This window comes from Pelodiscus sinensis, chromosome 16 (genome assembly GCF_049634645.1).
Source record: "Pelodiscus sinensis isolate JC-2024 chromosome 16, ASM4963464v1, whole genome shotgun sequence".
Taxonomy (NCBI): Eukaryota; Metazoa; Chordata; order Testudines; family Trionychidae; genus Pelodiscus; species Pelodiscus sinensis.
The window spans coordinates 18,407,918-18,417,753 of record NC_134726.1 but is presented as its reverse complement, the minus strand read 5'-3'; the positions used below and the strand labels follow the sequence as shown (position 1 = coordinate 18,417,753).

General features: G+C 41.9%; 1 protein-coding gene across 4 annotated transcripts in view; it reads left to right on the top strand.

The window, feature by feature from the left end:
• The first annotated feature begins 6,344 nt into the window (after nt 1-6,344).
• MYH11 (myosin heavy chain 11) overlaps nt 6,345-9,836 on the top strand; it is a 112,213-nt gene continuing 108,721 nt past the window's right edge. For 3 of the 4 annotated variants that reach the window (XM_075899365.1, XM_006119591.4, XM_075899366.1), the window contains exon 1: nt 6,345-6,487. The gene's annotated coding sequence lies outside the window, so the exon portion shown is untranslated. Of the gene's footprint in view, nt 6,574-9,836 lie in introns of all 4 variants that reach the window. The other variant, XM_075899364.1, reaches the window with a different exon arrangement.

The window sequence follows — 9,836 nt, the reverse complement described above, 5'->3', positions numbered from 1 at the left end:
CTTCTGCTGAAACTGACCAGCGCCGACTACAGGAAGCCCGAGGCAGAGTTGCTCTGCCCCGGGCTTCCTGGAATCAGCTGCTGATAAGTTTCAGAAGCAGCTGACTTGGGGACGCCTGGGGTTCTTAAGTTGATTCTGTATGTAAGTCAGAACTGGCAGTCAGTTTCAGCAGCGGCTGAATCTGGACGCCAGTTCCGACTTACATACAGATTCAACTTAAGAACAAACCTACAGTCCCTATCTTGTACGTAACCCGGGGACTGCCTGTAGTGGTTTGCCTGTATAGACGCTATTCAAGTTAATTTGAAATAAGGGCTGTTATTTCAAATTAACTTTGCTGTGTAGACATGCCCTTGCTGATTTGCTGGTTTGGAAGCAGACTGTTTAGCACCTGTCAGGATACAATCCTGACACAGCTACTGTCCCCCACTAAAATCTTAGATCACAGTGAAACTGTCAATTAAAATCCCCCAAATTTCCTAATCAGTATTACCAATGATACCTGACTCACTACTTCATATTAGAACCTTTAGTTGACATTTCATTATTTAGACTCTTCTGCATTTCATTCAGATTGCACAATGGAAAAGAGTCCAGTCAGTTTCATTTTTATTCCTAGAATCTAATCAATTCCAATTCCTCCTTCTTCCCCCAGGCAGCAACACAATATTTGGCCTAGAAGCCCAGTAGTAAGCTATTTAAATCCAATCTCATCAATGGTCTATATTTTTCTAGAAAATTGACATGAAAATATTTTTGCAAACCCTACATTCTGGGCCTCTGGGTGACAAAATCTTTTTAAACCACAAAGATATTGTAAAGATACAGTGTTGAGTATCAACATCCCTTGCTTTCAAAGTAGAAGTCTAATTTTGCCTCAACATTTATGTTTCATAAATGCCCAAGTATTCAGGAAACAGTTGACAGATAGCTTGTGACCATATTCTATTCCACTAACATTTTCTTGTTTATCTTATATAATATTTGCTTGCAATTCAGCCTCTAGTAATTCCTCTGACACATGACCTCCAACTTCAACTCTGATATATGCCCCCATCTAACTTTTTTTTAAACTTTCCAGTGTAGTTTAATAGCACATCATGCAACACTCACCCCCAGTCAGTCTGTTAAACATACAGCTTGTGTGTCTGCAAGCAACAGTTCACCAAACAGGAGGAACACTTTCCATTCCTTCTTAAGTTGCTATTAAAATTCATATACATTTGAGAGAGAGCTCATCTATGTGCCTGTAGGGAACACTTTAAGGTAATTTTGATGACTGCTGGATAATCCAGTGACACTTTTCAGAGGATCCCATGGTTTTCTTTACCTCCCTGTTTAAAACCTAAGAAGCAGCTGAGGAGCTGAAAGATACAGGTTACTTAGCAGATAATTTCCTATCCAGGAGAGCCTAGACCTCCTTAATTTTGGAATTGATTTTCCTCTGCCTAGATTTCCCATCGTCATTTATACCTGTGTAAAGTGGGTGTGGATTGCTACCTTTGTGACTTTGGTAGGTGTCATGGGGTACGCCCCTGACAGGGGCTGCTGAACCCCTTATACTGACCCGCGTCTCAGTCCGGGCCCATACCGCACCCCAAAGTCCCCAAAAGTTCAGGCCCCTCTATCCCAGGATATACGGTATCAGTGTCCCAACACAAAGTCCAGGCCCCTCTATCAGGGGATATACAGTATCAGTGTCCCAACACAAAGTCCAGGCCCCTCTATCAGGGGATGTACAGTATCAAGGCCTAGTCCCTCTGAGGAGCCTCTCCCGGCCCCAGGCCTGGTTATCCAGGGGGAGCCTGCGTGGTAGGGGGACCCGGGCCCTCCCTCTCCACCGGGTCCCAGCCCAGGGCCCTTTTAGGCAGTGTCTGTGGCTCCTGCCAGCTCAGCGGGGAATCCGTCCGATACAGACCGAGCCAAACTTTGTATCCCCTGCCCTGGGCTGCTTCCTACCGCGCCCTGGTTCCCCGGGGCCCCTTGTCCTCCGAGGCCGGACCTGCTGGGGTTGTGGGCAGGTTCCGGTCTCCTGGAGTCGGGGTCTGCTTCCTTGGTGTCTGGGTCCAGCACTGGCAGCGGCTCTAGTCCCAGCAGCTGCACAAACACTGGCCTGGCTTGGTCTCCTCCTTCCCCCAGCTGTCCTCCTGCCTGCTGGGCTCCCTCTGCCTTTATACCTGGCCTCTGCTGGGAGCATGCCCAGCAGGGCCGGAAGGGCGGGGCCCTCTCAGCCAGCTGGGCCTGGGCTACTCCCAGCCCTGCAGTGCGGGGCCTGTTCGCCCCGTCACAGTAGGGTTCTGCTCTTACTTTGCCCAGGTAGAAATGACCACGCAAGGTGCAAGGCAAGTAGAATCTAGATTGGACCGATGTCCACTGATGAAGACTGCAAACAGCAGGAGAGCCTCCCTGTGCTACAAGTTCAAATTTTCCCAAAGTGGGTCAAATAATTTGCTGATATGCATGAATTTTATGATTTTTTTCAAATAAGCTATTCACATATAACTCTCCCCCACTCCCATTATTTGCTCAGCTCTGCTAAAGGTCCAGCCGAGGTCAGGTGCAAAGCCACAATCTGGGGCTCTTGTACCACATCGTAGTTGGATTAAAAAGCTAAAATGGTACATAATCAACATAGCACGGAGGGAATAGATTAAAAACTGGCTGAGAGGACTCAAAATATAACTGTATATGCAAAATCATCACTGAGCAGGTGAGCCACAGGGACTGGTCCTTGGATCTATGTTGTGATAAATGCAATGTTTATCAGTGTTGATAAATGCAAAGTAATGCACATTGGAAAAAATAATCCCAATTATACATACACCATCCTGGGGACTAATTAAGATTTTACCACTCAAGAGAGAGATTTTGGAGTCAGTGTGGATAGTTCTCTGAATAAGACAGAGAATATTATACTGCCTCTATCTAAATCCTTGGTACACCTACATCTCGAATACTGCATACCGATATGGTTGCCTCATCTCAAAAAAAATATATTAGCATTGGAAACATTTCAGAATAGGGCAACAAAAATGATTAGGGGTTTAGAATGGGTGCCATATGAAGAAAGATTAAAAAGACTGGGATTTTTCAGTTTAGAAAAGAGGAGACTAAGGGGGAATATGATAGAGGTCTATAAAATCATGACAAGTATGGAGAAAGTGAATAAAGAAAAGTTATTTACTTGTTCCTGTAAGAACTAGGGGTCATCAAATGAAATTAATACGTAGTTGGTTTAAAACAATCAAAAGGAAGTTTTTCTTCATGCAGCACAGTCAACCTGTGGAACTCCTTGCCAGAAGAGATGGTGAAGACCAGGATTTTAACAGGGTTAAAAAAATAACTAGATAAATTAATGGAGGTTAGGTCCATCAATGCTTATTAGCAAAGATAGGTAGAAATGGTGGCCCTAGCCTCTGTTTTTCAGGGGCTGGAAACAGATGACAGGAGTGGGATCACGTGATGATTACCTGCTGGGTTCACTCCCTCTGGGGCTTCTGGCATTGGCCAGTCAGAAGACAGGATATGGGGCTAGATGGACCTTTAGTCTGACCAAGTATGGTCTTTCCTATCATGCATGCCTTATGTTCTTATATTCTAGTGAACATTATCAATGGACTGATAGCATACAATCATCACTGGAAAAATTGAAGATGAAACAAAAATTGGGGCAATGGAAAATACTGAAGATAACATTTCACTAATACAGAGTAATCCGGGACCCGTGGCAAAACTGGGCACAAGGAAATTATGATTTTTATTCAGTTCAATGTAAACAAAGAATGAAGATGGGGGACTTTATCCAGGAAAGAAGTGCCTCTGAAAGAAATCTGGGGGATGCTTGTGAATAATCAGTTGAACATGATTTACCAGAGCGACACTGTAGACCAAAAGAGCTAGTGCAATATTTGGATGAATGCATAAACAGAAGTATCTCAAATAGAAGTACAGAGATTGTTTTACTTTTGTGTTTGGCATTGGAGCAATCTTCACTGGAAAAGTATGCCCACTTCTGGTCTTTGCAATTTGAGATGGATGTTGAAAAATTGGAGAGGGGTCATAGAAGAGCTACAAATATGATAATTGTGTTAGGAAACATTGATCATAGTCTATAAGTACCTACATGGGGAACAATTTAACAATGAGCTACTCAGTCTAACAGAGAGAGGTGTAACATGATCCAATGGCTATAAGTCGAAGCTAGACTGGGGCGGCCCGTGAGCCTAGGCAGGCTAGGCGGTCGCCTAGGGCACCACCGGCCCGGGCACCCGATCATGACATCAGAGGGCGCCTGGGTGCCCCGTGATTACGTCATGGCCATTGACGGCCGTGCAGGCGGGGGCGCCGATCGCACCTTCCGCTTGGGGCGCCAACTGCCGCAACCCACCTCGGGCCGCTCCTGAGCTAGACAAACAGACTGCAAATAACATGCTCATTTTTAACAGTCGGTAATTAGCCCATGGAACCATTTACCAGGATTTGGGTGCATTCTCCATCATTGGCAATATTTACATCAAATTGTGATTGAAAAGAACCCTGCTCCCATTCAAAAGGAATTATCGTAGGGGGAGTTGGTTTGTGTGACACAGAAGGTCAGACTAGAACAGGGGTTGGCAATCTTTTTAAACCAAAGAGCCAAACTACATCAAAATTCAGAACCAGTGGTCAACAAAGAGTCAGTATAAGAATGCCCATTTGCTTGACTGAAAATATACACCTGAATTTTATTGATAATTGACATGATGATTAATAATAGCATAAATGAAACATTGTCCTCACAGACCTTGTTTAATGGGATTTCTGTTGCTGCATGTTTTCACAGATTTCTTTGAAGTTTACATTAGAACTGGTCAAAGTGAGGTTCATGCACGCATTCAAGCTATATGAGGATTTGTGCATTTTTTAAATTTTGAATTAATTTTTCATTTTAATTTAAAAACTTTCATGTATTTTGGAAATAACAGAAAAGCCATATTTGATTCTGTACGCAGCCATATTTGGCTCAAGAGCCATAGATTGCAGACCCTTGGACCACGAGATCACAGTGGTCCCTTCTGGCTTGGAAATCTATGAATTGTTATTCATCATACTAAGAAACATTGGGTTTCCTAATTATTTGAAAGGTGAACAGCCCTGCCTCCCTTCCTGGAGGATTTTCGTGGAAGACCCCGTCTGGGCTGGGATTCATCTGTCATTCCCAGAGAAAAGGGGGTTATTTCAGGGAACTGAGAGGACTCTGTGAAGTAAATAGACCCCATTTCAGCCAGTACTGGGCTCTGGTAGATTTATGCACCATATTTAGTCTGTTGCTGTATGCGGATAGCTTCAGTATTTCATATCCGGTATGCTGATGGGAATTCCTGGAGGATCCTAGCTTTCCCTTTTTGGGATGTCTCCCATGCACTGGTCTTGCTGAACAAAACTGTTTGCTGCTGGGGGTCGGGGGATGGGGTGTGCAGCTTGGACTGAAGGTTTCAGAGGAGTTGACAATTACCAGATTCACTCCAAAGGCTGGCTCCAAGCACCTTAATGTCCTCTACTCCCTCAGCAGCTGGTGCCTGCCTCCTGTTTTCCACTGCCTCCTGTTTTTTCCTAGGGACCATTCTTGACAGCCATTTAACAGTCCTCTTCTTCCTTTTACGGACAGAGGGAAGTATTTTGGTATCGATAAGTTATTTACAACACTTTCTCAGGAACTGGGATGAGCTGCAAAAAGCAAGACCAACTTCTGCAAAATTGGGGTGGGAGGGAAGCTGGGAAAAAGAACCTTTTTGTTCCCCAGAGACAGAAAAGGCTTAAAACAGTCCCATGCTCAAAATGTTACATAAACACAGAGACAGAGACAGAGACAGACCTCCACCCCCGCACCGCTGCTGTGTTGGGAATAACCTTCCTCTCCCAAGCAACTCATACCAAACCCATCTTAGCTCCTCATCAACAAGCTGATAGTCTGCAAAAGTAATGGGATCATAACTACAGGCTCCCTGTGATCTCGCTTTGCCCTTCTGCTAGACTCCAGCTGGGAGATATACAAGGGGAGATAGTTTATATAGTTTAGATTAAGTCTCTCATTCATCGAGTTCCATTAGGTGAAGTGGCAAAAAGAAACAAACCCTGTTAATTTCAGGCAGCTCCTAGATCGCAACTGGCGCATCTGGGTGTCAGAAAATAAGGACGTACAGCTATGTCATAATCCTGTTTGGATTTCTGTGTGTGTTAATTTTAATGGAAGATCTGGGGGAAGAGTCACCAGCCCTGATCTGGGCCCTCCAAGAACAAGGGTCTTCTCTGTTGTTCTCTTTTTTGAAGCCCAGGTATTGAGGATTTTCCAGCAGGAGGTGGTTTCTAGGGCCCCTCCCCATTGACTAGATTCTCCTCCTCTATATAGAGAGGCTGCAAAGGCAGAGAGGATTTGGACTGTTCCAGCTGTTAGCTGTACAGGTTCCGGCCTCTCCAATTCACTCTCTGCTTCCCTAATTGGATATCTGTAAGTACTACAGTGACTGAAGGGACTCTCCAGCTGGGGGTGGGAGTGAACAGATGTTTCCAACATAGTTACTTCAGCAGTCTAAGGTATAGTGTACCTTGGTAAAAGCAATTTATTTGTGAATTACTTTCAAATTAGAAACACTGGTTGCTTCACTTAACAAACTGTATTGTGGCAGACTCACAAAACATGCTTGATTGGCTTATGTCTGATTTGCATATTGCAAACAGCATTCAGTTTAAAATTCACTGGAAGATCATTGGAAACTTTAAAGAAATCTGCATGTGGCATGAAAAATTCATAATATGTTTTATATCAGGGCCATAGCTGCATATATATATATATATATAGAGAGAGAGAGAGAGAGAGAGATGTCCAGAAACAAATATATGGCAGATGTTGTACGTAATGTAATAATACTTTGCAATTCTATAGCATCTTTTTCGGACGATGTCAGGCACAAACACTAACTTTATATGTGTATCCAGTAAAGAAGCTGTAGTAAAAGTAGTAGTAGTAGTTTAGCAGTAAGATTTTTTTTAAATAGGTTCTGTACTAATATATACAACAGTAATTTTAACATTGAATTGAATTGATACAATATTAAGATATTTTATTAAAATACAATAAACTTTTACAAATTTTATGGTTAATTATACAGTAAAAATAGCTTTTAAAATATGAAAGAAAAGCTTTAGAAAATGCCTTTGCATAATCCCCTTTACTATTAAATAAATAGCAACATCGGTTAGCATATTAGGAATAAAGAGAAGGCACTGCTAAACCAGATTTCTGGTTTTAGTGAGTTGCACTTGTTGGTATAGTTTATATGCACAGGTCCAAAGATTTTTTTCCCTTCTGTCTCCAAGATAGAAACTAAGCAATAAACTCAAGTTGCTAATAGAAGTGATGTGGATAAAGAAAAAAGTCAGTAGATGGCAGTATAGAAAGCATTATTGGTACACCAGAAAAATCTCACTTTTATTTTAGCTTTTTTAATTAATCAGAATATGACCCTTCAAATCTGGGATACAAAAGTCAGTGAACATGATTTGCTTTTTTCCTTGTTAAATATTATTGCAAAAATGTTGATAAACTTTTTAAAAAAAAAAAACATATCTTTTTCAAAAGTTCCTAGTACCTATCCGCTCCTAAGAATGTATTTTTTAAAGTGTTGAAATTCTGAACTACTAAGAATCCACATCACTTTTAAACTTGAAGCCTGAAACCCAAAGTATGAATTACTGGAATTATCAACTACTGGAAAGCTAAAGGAGTGATTGAGTGGCACTGCTATGGCTGTATGCACTTGGATGTAAACAATGATTTTTATTATCACATTTCCAATGGACATGTTATTCCCTAAAAGGTATTTGTTTTGAATTTGTAATCATTACATTTTTGTGGAACACTTAGTATTGAGAAGAACATGACCATATATGGTAGCATCATGCCTGGATGTATGCAGTGCGTCCAGAGCTCTTTACAAATTACTATCACTGTTAGTTGTGTATCTGCTAGCTTTTCTTTAAACCTGTTCATATTTATAAGGAAGGAAGGAAAGTTTCTTTAGCCTTTGTGATTCATTGCTCTCATTAAATGCCAGTTCAGCACATGCTGTATATATTCTAGTGAACAAACATCCATATTCCAGAGCATTGAGGCAAATTCACTTCTGCAGAAAGCGGAGTTAAAATAGGCAAGAAACTGCTCTATTAACTTTTTTCTACAATTCATAATGTATATGATAACTTGGGATAAAGCAATTATTCTGATTTCTTTGACATCTTTCATTAGTTGTCAGTTACACAATCTGAGTTATGTAATAACTTCAATTCAGTGAGCCTGGAAAGTCTGCCAAGCAAGCAAGATAATTAAAAGAAAAATATGAAAGCTGAGTTGTTCAGTACTGAGAATTTCATTAAATGGAGAGAGTACAAGAGAGAACCATATGAAACCATTACAATGATTAAACCATTAAAATAAATTAATAGCTTCAAGTGCTGAACTAATTAACTAACTAATTAACATGCATAGTAATATCCTCATTGTTCAGGAGATTCTAAGATTGTGTCTCCTTAAAGGTCACAGGCAAAGGCTGTCTGAAAGGCCATATTAACACTCAGAAGCTCCTGGTTCTGAGTCTCATGCTTATATTACACTGCTGAATGCTTCCAGAAATTTGATCTGTTGAGACTAGTAAATTTCACATATTGGGGGGTTAATTCCAAAGCAGCATAGCACCCGATGTTTGATTTTGCTGACATCAGTATCACCTGCCTTTTGAGTGCAGTAATACCCACCTAGCAATAGTCAGGCTATTGCTGTGCTAGTGCTTTAATTGATGTCAGGTGTGGGCTGTTAAGTGCAACTCCAGAACCATGAAGTTCCTGTTAAGAATATTCTTTATGTTCATATCCATTTGAGGACTGGGGTGGAAATAGTTCCTGGCTCCTCTAGCTCCTACTCCCAGGGAAAGAAGAGATAAGAAAGATCTTCCTACGCTGTTATCGTAGCACAAGAAATTATTGGTAGGGATAGGGTCCAGAGTAACCTAGAAAAATTGGAGGATTGGGCCAAAAGAAATCGGATGAGATTCAACAAGGACAAGTACAGAATCCTGCACTTGGGAGAGAAGAATTCCAAGCATTGTTACAGTCTGGGGACCGACTGGCTAAGCAGCAGTTCTGCAAAAAAAGACCTGAGATTACAGCAGATAAGACGCTGGATATGGGGTCAACAGTGTGCCCTTGTAGCCAAGGAGGCTAATGGCATAGTGGGGTACATTAGTGGAGCATTGCCAGCAGATCTAGGAAAGTGATTATTCCCCTTTATTTGGCACTGGTAGGCCACATCTTGGAGTATTGCATCTAAGTCTGGGGGCCCTGTTACAGAAAGGACGCATTGGAGAGAGTCCAGTGAAAGGTAACAAAAAATGATTAGGGGGCTGGAACACATGACTTATGAGGAGAGGCTGAGAGATTTGGGCTTATTTAGTCTTCAGAAGAGAAAAGTATGGGGGGATTCAAAAGCAGCCTTCAGCTACCTGAAAAGCGGTTCCAAAGAGGATGGAGAGAGGCTGTTCTCAGTAGTGACAGATGGCAGAACGAGGATCAATGGTCTCAAGTTGCAGTGGGGGAAGTCTAGGTTGGACATTAGGAAAAACTATTTTACTAGAAGGGTGGTGAAGCATTGGAATAGGTTACCTAGGAAGGTGGTGGAATCTCCATCCCTAGAGTTTTTTAAGCCCTGGCTGGGAAGATTTAGTTCAGCTTGGTCCTGCTTTGGGCGGAGGTTTGAACTCGGTGACCTCCTGAGGTCTCTTCCAACCCTATGATTCTATGATTCA